At 51.4% G+C, this 16,449-nt stretch overlaps 1 long non-coding RNA gene across 1 annotated transcript; it reads left to right on the forward strand.

The window, feature by feature from the left end:
- Nucleotides 1-405: 405 nt before the first annotated feature.
- LOC131895005 (uncharacterized) lies at nucleotides 406-2,537 on the forward strand. Its single transcript, XR_009375075.1, has 2 exons — nucleotides 406-749; nucleotides 2,115-2,537. It is a non-coding gene; the product is annotated as an uncharacterized LOC131895005 (long non-coding RNA).
- The last annotated feature ends 13,912 nt before the right edge of the window (nucleotides 2,538-16,449 follow it).

Consider the following 16,449-nt stretch of genomic DNA (forward strand, 5'->3'; position numbering starts at 1 on the left):
AGGAGGCCTGCACGGAGGGCGGACGGGCCCAGGCAGCGGCTCTCCCGGTGCCCCCAGCCCCCGATCCCCCGGTGGCAGCTCCGGGCTCCTCAGTTTGGGTCCAACATGGAGAATCCGGAGCGAAAACAAGAGGAGGAAATGGGACACGGGGCGGTTTCCAGGCTCCCCCCTCCCCTCCGTACTCCAGATAAACAACCCGCGGCTGCGGCGCCCACCCCCGCGCTCCTCCCCGCGCTGGAACCGGCCTCTCCGCCGCCTGCCGGCGCGTCCCGCTCCCGGCCCGCGTCCTAGGCTCCGAGACCCTCCCGGGGCGAGCGGCGGGGGCTGCGGACCTCGCCGAGGTTTGCTATTTTGTTACGGAAAAAGCGAATCCCCGAGGGGGGTGGGGTGGCGGGCGGGCAGGCTGGCGGGGGAGACTTGAAACCGCTCCGGCGCTCCGATTGGTCCTCCCGCAGAAAGGGGGCGTGGCCCCTTCTTACTATGCGGTGCAAGGACCCAACAACATTCCAGCCGCCGCGGCCCCGCCCCCCGGGCCCCGCCCCGCCGGCTGGGCCGCCGCCTCCCGGTCCTCTCGGCCACACCCCCTTCCCAACTACTTAAAAGGCCGCTCCAGCGCTCCGCTTTCCCTGTTCGGTGCTGGGGTGTCGGCGTTTCCGGGCTCCGCTCGGGAAAGGCTCAGTGGTTCCGCCCTAGGAAACCTGGGCGAATGGAGAAGCCAGCCAGCCAGACCTGGGTTCGAGTCAGTTACGGTATTTCCTGGTTAGAACCCAGGGCCTTACATAAGAATACAGCTCATGAATCTTGGAAGTGTGCAGGGGGCGAAACCAGGACTCCAGAGTGCAAGACATGGAATTGACCTCGAGACTGGGTGACCTCCACACTAAAAATGACACTTTATGGGCAAGGCCGGCCACCTTCGGTGCCAGCCACTCCCAAACCTGCCATCCCATTCTCCTAGCCCAGCTCCCCACCACCATCCCATAGTTCCATCCTCGTTGTGAGGAGGATGGAGGGGACTAGTGGACCCAGACAGCCCTTCTCAGTCTTGAAGGCCCCAGGCCTGGGTTTGAACTGTCAAACGGCTCCGGGTTTCACGGGAACGGTTTCCACTTGTCTTCTAGGGGGAGCAGCTCCAAAGGAGCGTTTTCAACTCCTTATCAGGTTGTTTTAAGAATGATTGTGTGTTGTGTGCGCGCCCCACTGCGCTGGAGGCCGTCTGAGGACAACGTCTTTCCAGACCTTCCACAGTGGGCTCTGGAGATCAAACTCATGGAGGCTTTCATGGGGAGCGATCTTACTGGCTGAGCCATCTTGTGGCCCCATTTCAAGTGCTTTTTGGTCATCTGCCCTCCATGAGGTGCCTTGGGAGAAAGGGATCTGCCCAGGTCGGGGCTGATGAGACTGATAACGCAGTCATACAATGGATGACTGAAGTAGCTTCCTGTGAACTTCAGTGGAACTCACCCTGCTAAGGAAGGCCAAGACCTTAGTTCCTGGGGTGCAGCTGGTGTGGTCTCCCTACCCTACTTCTCATAGCCTGACATTTGTCTCTCTTAATCTTGTCCAAGGAGGTCAAAACCTACAAGGTACTATCATCGTGATGCGTATACACCTGTGTTCCTTAAGTGCGCATGCTTGCCTGTTCCTACACACACACACACAAAATACTTTTTTACATAACACCATTTTAATGAAAATGCTGTTTTTTCCAAAATGAAAGCCGCTGTTACAGAAGCTCTGAATGATGCTTATGTAACTCTAAACGTCTGGGTTCGGGTAGACTCTAATTCATTAACGGAAAAGAATTCTGACATATTTGCCGGAGGAGTTCTGACATATTTGCCTCCCACCGTTAAAACAATAGGATTGGTAAGGTGAATCTTAATGGGTTGCTAAGGGACCTTGTTGGACTTTGGCCCTGTCCTCTTGCGAGGTACTTCCGTGGCAGGGGGACAGTACAGGCAGGACTGAGTGCTCCGGGAGACCTGCTTTTCTGTGACGTTGGATGAAACCTCTCCTGTTCATTTCCTCGTCCATAGATACAGTCTCTCCCCTCTTGTATTTACAAAGTACTTCCATATATATCATCTGACTCACTTGATTTTTTTTTCAAGGTTAGCAGAATAGATATGTTCATCTTACAGAAGAAGAAGCATGGTCTGGAAAGGTTAATTGATTCGTCTGAGGTCTCCCCGCTTATGAAGAAGCAGCCACAGTGGGGTGTGGTGACATACACCAGTAGTCCCAGCCCTAGGGAAACTGAGGCAGGGGGGACAGGGGTGTCATGAGTTCAAGTCCTTCCACACACCTTATTTAGGAAGTGCTTGCCAATTAAAAGGCCCCCAGAGACTGGGAATTGTCCGGTTCATTATTGGCTCTCTTGTGTATAACCCTGACAGAACAAGAGGTATGTTTCCCTCACATGTGTCCACGCCAAGTGTCAGTCAGTGTTCTTTTGTCCAGGGGTGCAGTGCCTCAGCCAGAAATGCATGTGAGATGACTCGTCCTTGGCATGTGAATACAGTCTGATGTTTTCTATCGCGAGTGTTGTCTTCCATTTCTTTGAGTTTTGTTTTTTAAAGTAGGGTGTGGCCGTTAGCCCTCGTTGGCCTTGAACCTACATTGATTCTCCTGCCTCGGCCCCCCTGAATCGTGGGATTACAACTATGTCTCCGTGCTCAGCTTCTGTTTCCTCTTTCGAGGTGGTCTCTAAATGGAGGCCCTGATCCGTGTCTTCTATGTATTGAGGTCTGGACATCTCTGAAAGAAGCAGAGGAGGGGGCCTCGAGCACTCCTTGCTCAGAAGTTAAGGAAAGTTCGTGGATAACTAGTGAAACGAACCAAAACAAAGCCGGCGGGCACAGACTGTGCACACAGCAGGGAGGGAGGAGGTGAATGAGGGAAGGTCCCTGAGAGACCTGTCTGTCGGGACCCGTCTGCCCATGAGTCTAGAAAGGTAGTGGTAGCCTCACTGGAACCCCCAAACCCAGACAGAGAAAGTTTGGGTACCCTTCTGTTCATACATTTCCACTCCAGAAAGCCCTCCAGGGTTTCAGTGACGGGCCTCTTTTCTTAGTTACCATGGTGGGGGAGGTGGGAGGCAAGTGGGCATTCTAGCTTTTGTCTAACAGCCTTACAAATAATCTCCGGCCTACAAATCCCGGACCAGATGCCCAGGGTGTAACTTTCACTTAGTTCAAGAGTGACGGGTGGGGGCTGGAGAGATGGCTCCTCGGTATGAGCCCTTGTTCTTGCAGAGGACCAGGGTTTGATTCCCAGCACATGTGGGGTGTTCATAACCATCTGTAACTCCAGAGCCAGGGGCTCCAATGGAGGCCTCTTCTGGTCTCCGGGGCACTGCATGCGAGTGATGCACACACATATATGCAGGCACCCCCCACCACCACCACCACACACACACACAATGAGAAGTGAAGCTGGACTCTCTAGCCCCAAATACCCTCTCAAGAGGGGGCCTGTGGACTCTCTCCTGGTCACCTACCTGCTCCAATTTCCTGCCCTGACTCTGGAACCCGCATGTTGTTGAGAAGCAGCTTGGAACAGCGGTACTTCCCCCAATACTGAACAGAGGGATGGGGGGCGGGGGCGGAGGGGGGCTCACGTGGAGCGGCTGTCTTACCTCCTAAAGCGATTGAGATCCTGTAGGTGTTCTTGGGCCAAGACTGAACCAAGGGAGGTAGAGCTGGAAGGGGCTGAGAGCTTCCTCTGGACCTACGTGCTTACGATGATGCCCTTCTATAAAAAGCGAGCAGGAAGACCAACAGAGGCCTTCCATGGCCCTCTCTGAAGTCACCGGAATGTTTTATTTGCTTATTTTAAAGAGCTGGAAATGGAACTCAGGACCTCTGGAAGAGCAGCCAAGAGCTCTTAACTGCTGAGCCCAGTCCAATCTAGCCCAGAAATATTATATTCGGAGACAGTCTCTCATGTATCCAGGTTGTCCTCAAACTCACAAGGGTGGCTCAAGATGACCTTGAACTTTGTTCGTGTGTGTGTGTGTGTGTGTGTGTGTGTGTGTGTGTGTGTGTGTGATCTGATTGTCCCCAAGTCTCCATTCTGTTTTGTGTTGTTGCTGAGTCCTCAACACCAGGGATGCACAGCCCTGTGTTCTCTAGTCCTAAGGCTTGTGCCAAAGTGAGGTAGAGGGAGGGAGACCAGAGGTCGGGGAAATCAGACAACCGGGAGGGGGTAGGGGGGTGGGGCTGGTGTAGAGAGCATGGCTCCCCTGCAGTGCCGCCTGGGAAAGCGCCCAGGGCCTTCTGATTCTGGATGGTGCGGTCTGTGCCAAGCTGGAGGCTCATCACCCAACCCCTCCTCCCCCTTTCTCATATTCCAGGAAAGATAACACAGCCTCCCTCATGGCTGGTTGTGAGGATTTAGTCAGAGAACAGGTGAAGTGTGGGGCCCTGAAACACCACTAATAAAACCACTTCTTAATCCCAGCACTCGGGAGGCAGAGCCAGGCGGATCTTTGTGAGTTCGAGGCCAGCCTGGTCTACAGAGTGAGATCCAGGAAAGGCGCAAAGCTACACAGAGAAACCCTGTCTGGAAAAACCTAAATAAATAAATAAATAAATAAATAAATAAATAAATAAATAAAACCACTTCATCAACCTGTTCATCAGCCCAGGGGGGGCCCTCACACCGGAGACCTAAGTCACCCAGTTCACAGCAAGTCCGCCCCTCTCAGCTCACATCCACCTACAGTGAGTCCCCAACACCGGTGGCCCCTCCTCCTCCATTCACGCTGCTCTTCTGTCAGGGGAGGCTGGCAGCAGGTGCCTCGTCAGCCGTTTTCACTCCCAAATCCAAATCCATCCTGCTCTCCCGGATGCAAATCGGATGCTGTCTACATGGAGTGATGCAGCAGTTCACCCAAGGCTTCCGGGATGAAGCTGCTCAAAGGCTTGGCCGGGCACACGAGCCCCCACCCACCCACCCACCCACCCACCCACCCACTCACCCACTCACCCACGTGGCTTCCCCACCTCATCCCCTCCACTTTCTTACATTCCTGGAAGCACTCGGGACCTGGGGCACCCTGTGCCTCCATGCTTTAGCGAGCGAATGTCTGTCTGCCTGGAGGCCCTCCTCTCTTCGTGGTACCCGCTCACCGTAGATAAGGTTCAAATGCCAGCCCTCCAAATCCTCCCAGGTCGCTGGCTGTGTGACTTAGGTACTGGCCCACTACAGCCAAAGCTCAAGAGCTACCTTGTTTCCTATGCTCCCCTCAGACTGGCGGGGAGGCTGCTTTCCCACCCGGGACCAGAAGAACCCAGAGCCCCAGATCTGAGCATGCCAACAACAACCCTGCCTGCCACCTAGGTGTGGTGGTGCCAGTGGCACCAGAATCGGGTCTACCATCGAATTTCTGTATCTAGACTCAAACCAACTGAGGCTTTGCCCAAGCATTCAGAAAGGGCACATAGGCCGGGGAAAGCCAGGGCAGGCCAGACATGCCACCCTGGCACACTTCAATCAGTATGGGGGCAGAGGGAGTCAGTGTGAGCTAAATGCTGGACTTTTTGGTGGTGGTGGTGGTGGTGTGTGTGTGTGGGGGGGGCTGCACCTAACTCCCCTCCCCTGATCTGCACCCATCGGGAAGCAAAGGCTCGTCTATCTTCCCCTCCCAGATTCTGGGAGGCCCACGTGAGCTGGGCCCCCAGCAATGGGGGACCTAGCCTGATCTTAAATAAGGGAGCCAGAGATGGCAGATCAAGTTTCCCGGAGTCCAGTATTTACAGGTTCCCTGGACCAGACCAGTCCTCCTTCTCCTTAGCGGCTCTCGGCTTGCCCAGTGGGTAAAGAATAGCAGGGGCCCCTTCTGCGCCCACCCCCTCCCTCCCTCCCTCCTTGCGGCTCGCTGGCCTCTCTGGGAACACTGCTCTGGTCGCTGCATTCCAAAGCCCCGGCCGGCGGTTCTTTGAGGTCACGTGGTGCAATGGGGTGGGGTGGGGGGTGGGGGTGGGAAGGCAGGACGCCCCTGACCTGGCAGGCAGCCTTGACGCCACACGGTGATGCAGAATCTGGTCCCTCACCACCATCACCCCCCCACACCCCACCCCACCCCGACCTCCCCAGGGGTCAGCTTCGGTCTGCCCTCTGGCGCGTCCAGGGAGGCAGATTGGGTTTTTAACCCTCCCTGGCGCCTGCGGCGGGTCCTCGGGGGTCTGCGTCCCTTTCCAGTTCCAGGACCTCGGTGGGAGTCAGGAGGGTGCGCCCACCCACCGGAGGGCCTGGCCTCGAGGCCCTGGGCCTGCAAAATGGTCTGGGAAAGTGAGAAAACCGGATAGAGAAACCCGCTTAGCCGAGGCCACGATCTATCCTTGTCAAGCAAGGTCTAAATCGGTACCGTCTGTTTTTAAGTCTGGTTGGAGGTTTTCTGAAAGCTGTCTTTTGGGACGGGGGGAACCGAGGAATCCGAGAGGATCGATCGGTTTCCCTCCAGAATGGGCCGACAGATAACTCCCAAGCCACCGACTCGGAAGTAAACTTAGAAAAACCCTGCCCTGGAGTTGACCCTGGTCGCGGGAAGGGGCCCCGGCTTCCTCTCGGGGGCTCGAGGCTAGACAGGAATGGCTTGGGAGTGGACCACAGCCTACCGCCAACTGGCCCGGGATGCACGACCTTGCAGGAAGGAGGGAGGGTAGACAGCGGAATGCGGAGGGGAAACCAGGGCTCTCATGGTGAGAGGGGAGTACTCTCTTCGAGAATCATTAATTCACTCATTCGAATGTTTATGGAGCCCTTAGTAAAAACAAAACAAAACAAAACAAAAAACAAGGAGACATGCGTTCATCCAGGACTCCACCGAGCAGCAGCAGGCCTCCAAGGGATCTGGCCCCTTCGCACTTCAGAGTTCTGCGGTAGATGGAAATCGAGGGCGATTATTATCCTGTCTGCTAAAGGCCACAGCTGGAGGCAGGGAAGGGAAGAGGAGACTGGGGGAAAAGGCGATGGTTGGGAAGGAAATATTACCTGAGGCGTGAAAGGGAAGCCAGAGCCCATCCGCTGGGGTGAGAGTGGATGGGGGGAGATAAAGAGAGAGGCGGTTCTTAAGAAGCCCAGGGGCATGGGGACTTAAATAGTTCAGCCGGCAGCCGCGGATGGCCACCACTGGAATGGGAGGAGATGGGAAAATGGTATTGGAGAGAGAAGGATAAGCTGAGGAATGGTGCCCGCCCTGGAGGATGAGGGGGACATCCCCGCCCTCCCAACTCCACTGAATTCTGCAGGCATGCGGCAGGGAGGCTGTGATTTCAGCACTATAGCTGCTTTGCAAAATTAATATTTATCTTATCAAAATAGCGTGCTCGAAGCTTAAAAATCAAACAGTGCCAAAAGGCTTCCGACAGGATCAGAAATCCCCCTGGCTTTTCTCCTAGCCCCGATCCTCGTCCCCGGGGACCACCCCTTTTCATTTCTGAGCTGTCTCCCTCGCTGTTTTTGAATAATCTATGCACTGCCACTCCAGATTCGCCTCTAATTTGTTCCCTTCTTGTTTTGGTGGTGGTGGTGGGGCTTTGGCTCTCTGCTGGCTTCCTTCTCTGTGTCCATCCCCTTTATGACTTCCTGGTCATTGCTCCATCAACTTTGTTAAATATTGTTAGCTCTGGCGATGCAAGTGTTCCCGTTACATTTCCCTTTCTTTCTTTTTTTTTTTTTTTTTTTTTTTTTTGGTTTTTCGAGACAGGGTTTCTCTGTGTAGCTTTGCGCCTTTCCTGGGACTCACTTGGTAGTCCAGGCTGGCCTCGAACTCACAGAGATCCGCCTGGCTCTGCCTCCCGAGTGCTGGGATTAAAGGCGTGCGCCACCACTGCCCGGCACATTTCCCTTTCTAATGTGACTTTTTGTTATCCGCCGCGTTTACATCTCCTTCCCATTACAACTGTTTTCATTTTCATTTTTTTTTTTTAAGTCGGTTGTCTCATTTTGTATTTGCTTGGTTTCTTTGACTATCTGGCTCTGTCTTCCCACAGCCTTCAAGAGCTCTGAAAAAAAAAAAAAAAAAAAAAAAAAAAAAAAAAAAAAAAAAAAACACGCCCTCAGCACAATTCCACATATGGCCAAAGCTGTCAGAATTTTATCATGTTTTCCTCCCCTCACAGACGTGTGTCCCGGGACACTGCATCCTGGCAATTTTATTCTAGGCTTGCTTAGTAGGCCTGTGGCTCCCCTGTCTTTGTAGACTTCTCATTGCCATGACTGAACAATTGCGTGTTCTCTCCTCCTCTTGCTGTGGACGGACTCTAAGGCCTCACACATACTAGGCTAATGTGAACCACCTCACTGTGCCGAGTGACCTCACAAACGCATCTCTTTTCCCCGTTCTTGGACTCCGTGTTTTCTTCTTGCTGGTTTTACTCTCTTGTTTTACACATCCTCCGGTAGCTCCCTGAGAAAGACTGCCTAAGAGGTAACCTTTTTTTTTAATAAGACTTCTGAATATTTTAAATATTTAAATATTATTTTTGCATATTTAAAATTCCATTCTTGTACTTGAGTGATAGTTTTGGCTGGGTAAGGAATTTTAAGTTGAAAATTACTTTCCTTCAGAATTTTGAAGACATTGTTCCTTTATTTTTTCAGCTTCTGGCAGTTGAGTTCTTGCTATTTCCTTATTTTTGAGACTTTGAATTCATCAATTCCCCTCCTTTTACTTATTTATTTTGGTTTTTTCGAGACAGGGTTTCTCTGTGTAGTTTTGGAACCTGTCCTGGATCTCGCTCTGTAGACCAGGCTGGCCTTGAACTCACAGAGATCTGCCTGCCTCTGCTTCCCAAGTGCTGAGATTAAAGGCGTGTGCCACCACTGCCCAGCTTGTTCCCTTACTTTTATTCCCCACTTTCTTTTAAGATTTTTTTTTTTTTAATTTGAGGTGGGATTTCGCTATGTATCCCTGATTGTCCTAGAACTTGCTTGGTAGACCAGGCTGGCCTCAAACTCATAGAGATCCATCCGCCTCCGCCTTCAGAGTGCTGAGATATGAATGTGCCACCATACCCATACGTGGGAATTTTTGTCTTTTCATCTATAATATATTGAAAGGTCATTGACACAGCCCAGTTTTTCATTCACCTGTCTTGACATTTGGTGGCTCTCGTCCATCCAAAACTGTGCCTCAAACTGTGCTCTTCAGGACGGCAGCATCAAGATGGCCTGTGGGAACATGTTAGAAATGCAGATTCTAGGGCCACCGATCTGTCTCAGCAGGTAGAGGCCCTTACTACCAAGCCTGATGACCTGCATTGATCCCGGGACACACAGGGCAGAAGGAGATTCTCTGATCTCCACATGTGAGCTTCCCCAAACCCCTCCCCTCATGCAGCTTATGAAAACAAAACTCTGGCCCAAAGCCCGTACCTACTGGAAAGAAACTCCAGCATTTGGCCTCTGCAATCTGTGCTCCAATAAGCCCGCCTGACCCACACTGACATGTAAGCCCCTCTATTCTACAGTTTATGCTTCTTGATCCCAAGAACTTATTTATTTAAATATCTCCATTACTGTTTTCCTCTGTTCATTCCTTAACTTTTAAATTACATTTATTTATTTATTTATTTATTTATTTGTTTGTTTGTTTGTTTTGTTTTTTCGAGACAGGGTTTCTCTGTGTAGCTTTGCGCCTTTCCTGGAACTCACTCGGTAGCCCAGGCTGGCCCCGAACTCACAGAGATCCGCCTGGCTCTGCCTCCCGAGTGCTGGGATCAGAGGCGTGCGATTTGTTTTTTTATTGTCTCTGGGCTTGGCGGCCCATACCCTTTCTCTCTGAACTGTCTTATTAGCCCTTCATCCTTTTCTTTTTTGAAACAGGGTTCTCAGGTTGGACCTGGTGGCACACACTTTTAATCCCAGCACTTAGGAGGCAGAGGCAGGTGGATCTCTGAGAGTTCCAGGACAGCTAGGGCTATGTAGAGAGACCCCATCTTAAAAAAAGAAAGAAAGAGGGTCTCATGAGCTCTCTTTGTAGTCATAGATGACGTTGAACCCCAGATCCTCCTGCCTCCGCCTCCTCAGTGAGGGAAGAATGTAGGCGTAGGTACCCCCATACCCGGCTCTGCCCATTCTTTCTGTGACTTACATTATCTGGATCCTGCTTTCTCCAGATGGATCCTCTCATTTTCTCCTTCTCTTTTGTTAAAGGTGCCTTTGTTCTGTTTCCCGGGACACAGTTTCCATGTAATGTCCCAATCTCTTGACTCAGTATATTGTTATAACCTTTTTTTTCTTTTCTTTTAAATTTTATTGAGTGTTTTCATACTTTTTGGCTATATTTTTCTTTCTTTCTCTCTCTCTTTTTTAAATGGTTTCACGTTCTTTGGATACATCCATTCCTCTCTCTCTCTGAGGCTATGACTTTGACATTTTTTTCCTTTGGTCAGTGTTCCTCTTTCCTGTGGTTTCATGTTTTCTGCTTCTCCGATTTCTATCATGTGGACGACATGATAGTCCAGCAGTCTGGTACCTCTTTGCTGCCCGTTAATCTCTGAGAGGAGACCTAGAGCCAGGTGGAAACGACCCACACAGGTTCATGGCCCAACAGCCCAGTGCTTGGGGACTCCTCTCCCTGGGAAGCCCCATTAGCCCTATCAGTAGCCATTTTTCTCTGGCGCAGTTTGCTTTTCCCAGAAGACCTGTCAGTATCCTGCCCTGCTTAGGGAATCGATGGTAGAGCACTACCCAATATGCTCAAGGCCCTGGGTTTCATCCCGAAACACACACACACACACACACACACACACACACACACACACACACACACACACGAACACGTGCATACCCTTGCTCAGAGTCCTAGGGCTGGGATGTGAGTGATAGGCTTATTGTGTGTATCTGGGATTGGCGATCTGGTTCAGGATGCTGGCTTTCAGTTTTTGGTCCCACTCCTTTTTCTCTGGTTCCACATCTCCGACAGATCGCCCATCCTGTCTCCTATATGAATATTGACCGGGAACAGGGACACAGGAGGTCCCCCGATCATGCTGGATATGACTGGATTTCCTGACGCTCCAGCTACTCTTTAAACAGATCTTCAGGAAGTCCCCATGTTTGAGCGTCACTCCATCTGGAAGAGAACGGTCTGAAAAGGGCAGAGAGAAGGGACGACTAACCCAGGGAGAAGGAAGTGTCACTCAGTAAGCAAACACCGCTGTGTGGACACCCTGAAGTAGACTAGGACACAGTGGTGGACAATGAGGAACGCTCAGCCCGGGTGCAGTGGTGAACATGAAATAAACAGGAGAAGACACCGGAAGGCGATTTTAGGAGGCGGCTTTTTCTTCATTTATTCCCTCTCCTTTCTTACCGTCCCTTCCCATTCTGTTTTATTTCAGACAGGGTTTGGCTATGTAGCCCAGGCTGGTCCTGAACACATGACCATCCTGATTCAGTTCCCATACATTATGGTATCATTAATTTGCTAGCTTGTTTTTGAAACAGGGTCTCCCGTCGCCTCGGCCAGCCTCAAACTTGCTGTGCGTTTTAGGGTGACGTAGCTCCCTTTGCCTCTGCTCACTGAGTGCTGGGATTATGGGCGCGAGCTACCACATCCAGTTTGATTCAGTGGTTGGGATCAAACCCAGGGCTTCCTGAGTGCGAAGCAAGCACTGTACCAACGGAGCCATAGCCCCAGCCCTGGGTGGTTCATCTGGTTGCCAGGAAAGTCCCTCTAAGGAGACCCAAAAGATGGAAGTCGCTAGCCCACGAGGAACCACACAAAGACTGCATAAAGACATGTCAGGAAGCAGCTGGCTCCGTCCTGCCTAGGGCAGTTGAAGTCCAGTAGTCATTCAAGGATGGGGAAGAGATGTAGGGGGCCTGCCATGGAGGCTCCTGCAGGCAGGGGTGATAGCAACGGGAGACTCTAACTCCCGGACCTGTGTAAACATCACCCCCCTGAGATAGGTCAAGCTGGGGACCCAAGTGTCAGTAACTTTCTGGAGGCTGGGAAAGTCTGAATGGAATATGAGGAGGAGGAGGAGCCTTGGGCTTAGCAGATGACCCGTGTCTCTGGGACCCAAGCACCCAGCTGCCCCTTGTCCTCCCCACCTTCACATCCACCTGGCCACACAGCGCTTCTGAAATGTTGCTTCTTGAGCTACTTTTGCTGGTGTTTGTGTGGGGCAGGCACCATGACTCAAAGCCAAGAGCCGGCTTCAGGGCTCTTTGTAGGGCTGGAGAGATGACTTCAGTGGGTAGAAGTGCCTTCGGCCAAGCCAGATGACCTGAGTTCCATTCCCCATGACCCACATGGTAGAAATAGAGGACTGACCCCTGCAAGTTGTCTTCTGACTTCCACATGCTATCACACACGTACACACACGTGTACACACACACACACACACACACACACACACACAAATGAGCCTTCTACTCAAGATCCTAAGACACTACATCAGGAACAGAAGTTTGTCACCCTTGTGCGGTGGTCCCAGCATTTAAGAGGCAGAGGCAGGAGAGTCAGCAGTTCAAGATTATCCCCATTTACATATGTCCGAGGGTATACAAACCCTGTGCAGAGTTGTAGACTGTGGGTGGCCATCACACATTGCGTATTGTATACGTCTGCTGTCTACTGCATTGGTACAACCTTCCAGCCAGCTGCCCACAGCCCTTCCCTCCTCACCCACCACTCCTTTCTTCGGCCAGATCCCTTTGGTGGAATGGCAAAGTCTGGCACGTGATTTCTCTCATCCTGTGTGTCCTCCCTCTGGTTTCCTAGGGATGTGGAGGGACCAGTCAACCAGGCTGGGCTTTATCAGAGTCAGACGGTTTGAGGATCTTCCCAGCACAAGGCCCAAATTTTGGATGTTTCTGTAGCTGAACAGACAGGAAGAGTGTCTTTCTTGTGCTGGGCCCGCAGAAGGTAGAGAGCACCAACACTTGTATTATCCCATTAGGTTCACATACCAGTGTTCTGTGGTGGGATCTTTTAATTGTTTCAGTTTATAGTTGAGGCAGCTAAGGATCTGGGGTGGTTTGAATGAGGATGGACCCCATGGGTTCATATATTTGAATGTTTGGTTCCCAGTTGGTGGACTGTATGTTTAGGAAGCACGTGGCCTGGATGGAGGAGATGAGTCACTGGGGGCGGGCTTTGAGGTTTCAGAAGCCCACACCAGGCCCAGTCACGCTCTGTCTGCTTGCTGCTGGGATGTAAGTTCTCAGCGGCTGCTCCAGCACCACGCCTGCCTGCCTGTCACCGTGCTCCCCACCGTGATAGGGACTAACCCTCTGAAACTGTAAACAAGCCAGTGAGCTGAGCGGCACCCACCCACAGCCTCTGCATCTGCTCTTGCTGTCAGATTCCTGCCCTGACATCCTTCTATGATGAAGTGATGTGGAATTGTAAGCAAAACAAACTCTCTCTTTCCCAATTTGCTTTTGGTCATGATGTTTCATCACAGTAATAGAACCCCTGCACCGCACCGCCCCCTCCTAGACAGGCACATAGAGGTTAAAAAAAAAAAAAAAAAAATCTCTTGCCCTACTCAAACAAACCAGTAAGTGTTGGAGCCGACATCAAATGGAACCAGAGCGGAATGACTGCTGCATCCTGTCTGTCCACCGTGCACACGCCAAATGGCTTATTCTAGGAATTTCCCTTCTCTGTGCTTCAACGCATTAATAACTGAGCTGGGGGCCATTTTGAGCAAGGACCAACCCCTGCTCCCCACCGCGAGAGGGAGGAATTCCAGGAGAGATACTGCCGCTTGGGCTGTTTTTCTTGAAGGCTCCTCAGTCAGAGAGCTCTCGCCTTTCACATGCCAGGTGTTGGTCGTTGGGATGTTCAGCAGAGTCAGCCTGTAGCTGGAATCCGTGACCCTGCACTTGGAGGCCAGCCTCTCACAGAGGACATGGTTGGGGTGGAGTTCCCTGGGCCTCATCCATAAAAAGCTCCAGCGTGAGCTATCATCTTTCTGGTGAAGGCCAAGGAAGCAGCGTGCAGGAAGAGGAAGATCCAAGCTAAAACAGCTCCTCTTTGCCTCTCTGGATTTTCTTCCAAAATGCTGTCAGCGCTGCCAGTTGGAAAATATTCTTCTCCCTCTCTTTGTCTTCTTTCTTATTTAAAAAAAAAAAAAAAAAGCCATCTGGTGTCAGATTCACTCCTGGCACATCATAAAGGGTAGCACTAAAAATGTCCCTGAAAGACTAAAAGCAAAGCCACAGCCTTACACATGAATTTAATTGTGGCATCCCATAATTTCAGAGTTGCTAGGAGCCCAGAGATCAAACCCTTCCTGTACACAGGAAGAAACTGAGGCCGAGAACCATTAGGTCACTCAGAAGGGTTTATGGTGGCATCTACCATGTTCAGAACGCTCCAGGTATGAGAGATAAATATCAATCTCTGCTGCCTTGGAGTTCTCAGTGGGAGGGAGGTTCCTGGGCCTGAAACAGGAGCCAAGTCCTGGTCCAGTGGCAGCAGCAGTACATCTTCTGCGTGTGCCCCCTTGACTGCCATTAACTGACTCCTCTGGAGCCCGCTGCCTCTGAGCAGTCCCCTGTGAGGCCGGCCTGTCATTTCCCTGGCTTCCTCTGGTCTCAGCTTTGACTCCGCATTCCTCAAGGTTGAGCAACTTTCCCTCCCAAGGCTCTAGGCTGAAGCCAGGCTTGAGCCTTGTGCTGGGCCTCTCTCAGGATGCTTGGGCAGGAGAGCGCAGTCACCCAGCCCTCCCCAGCCAAAGCCTGCCTGTGTTCTAGGCACAGAGTTCCTGTGTGTTTGGGGGACCGTAGGGGGTAGGGGGGTGAGGACAAATGACATCCTCTCCTTCCTGTGGCTTTGGTAGGATGGCTGCCCAGACCAGTTGGTGTGTGGGTCTGACCTTGACCTTGACTGTGGAGTTCTAAATTGACTGAGGCCAAAGCCCGCCCATACCGGGGTGCTGGGTGAACCCAGAATGTGTATTTGTCTCAATTTTTGACTCCAGTCTCTCTGACAGACAACTGAGGAAGGTTTGTAGTAACGCCAGAAGGGGGCTGCCAGCTCAGTCCTTGGTTCCGAATCTAACCATTCGTTCCAGCCACATGACTACAACCATGTTGTCCTTTGAGCACGCTCTCAGGTCCACAGAACTTCAGCCTGTCTCTGGAAGAATGTTGGCTTCTAGTTGCTTTCTTTGTCAATGAGCCCTCTCTGACCCCTGGGAACTCAGAGGCACACTCTTCGCAAGCTCTGGAGCCCCCTCCAGCCGCCCGCTTCCCTTCCTGGCCCCACTTTCAGCTCCAGAAGCCGGGCTGTGGGGTCTGTGGGGTGGAACCGGGTTAGATAAGCCGATAAAGTGGAGACTGTTTGGCTGGGCCACTGCTGTATCCAAGGCCCCGGAAACAATGCTTGGTACCTAGTCGGGGTTCAACAAGGAGCTATTGAGAGGATGAATGGTTATAAAGGGGTCTTCAGATTCGTAAGAATGCAACCCCTGGGGCTGGAGAGATGGCTCTGAGGTTCAGAGCAGTTGCTGTTCTTACGAGGGTCTAGGTTTGGTTCTCAGCACCCCAATGTTGGTTCACGGCCATTGGTAACTCCAGTCCCAGGGGATCTGACACCCTCGTCTGGCCCCCAACGATACCAGGCATGCATGTGGTATACATACAGACATGCAGGCATATGAAATAAAAATAAATATTTTAAAAAGAAAAGAATTAGGTCTATAATCTCCTTCTTGCTCTTGACCCTTTATTTACCTATTATTTGTTTGTTTGTTTGTTTATTTATTTATTTATTTATTTATTTTTTGAGACAAGGTTTTTCTGTTTCACTCTGTAGACCAGCTGGTTTGAACTTAGAGATTGGCTCGCCTCTGCCTCCTGAGTGCTGGAATTAAAGATGTGTGCCACCACTGCCCAGTGACCTTTTATTTTAATTATTTATTGATTGATTCATTTTGTTTTTTTTTTTCGAGACAGGGTTTCTCTGTGTAACAGCTCTGGCTGTCCTGGAACTCACTCTGTAGACCAGGCTGGCCTTGAACTCCTGAGTGCTGGGATTAAAGACGTGAGCTACAACTCACTAGTTTGTCATGACTCTTTAAAAAATTTTTATTTTTATTTTTATGTGTGTGAGAGTGTTTTGCCTGCATGCATGTCTATGCCACTACCTGCATACTGTGCATCTGGAGACCTGAAGAGGGCATCAGATCCCCTGGAACTGAAGTTAACCAACAATTGTGAGCCTCCCCGTGGGTACTGGGAATCAAACCTGAGTCCTCTGGGAGAGCAGCCAGTGCTCTTAACCCCCTCCAGCCCCTGAAGTGTTATTTAAAGATGATTGATTAATTTTTGTTATTGTTATTTTGAGATACTGTCATGTAGCTTAGGCTGGGCCTCAGACTGGCGATGGAGGTGAGGATGACCTTCACCTTCTGGTCCTCTGCTTCCACCCCCTCCTGGGATTATAGGCTGCACTGGGATTATAGGCTGCATCACCAC

This window comes from Peromyscus eremicus, chromosome 18 (genome assembly GCF_949786415.1).
Source record: "Peromyscus eremicus chromosome 18, PerEre_H2_v1, whole genome shotgun sequence".
Lineage (NCBI taxonomy): Eukaryota > Metazoa > Chordata > Mammalia > Rodentia > Cricetidae > Peromyscus > Peromyscus eremicus.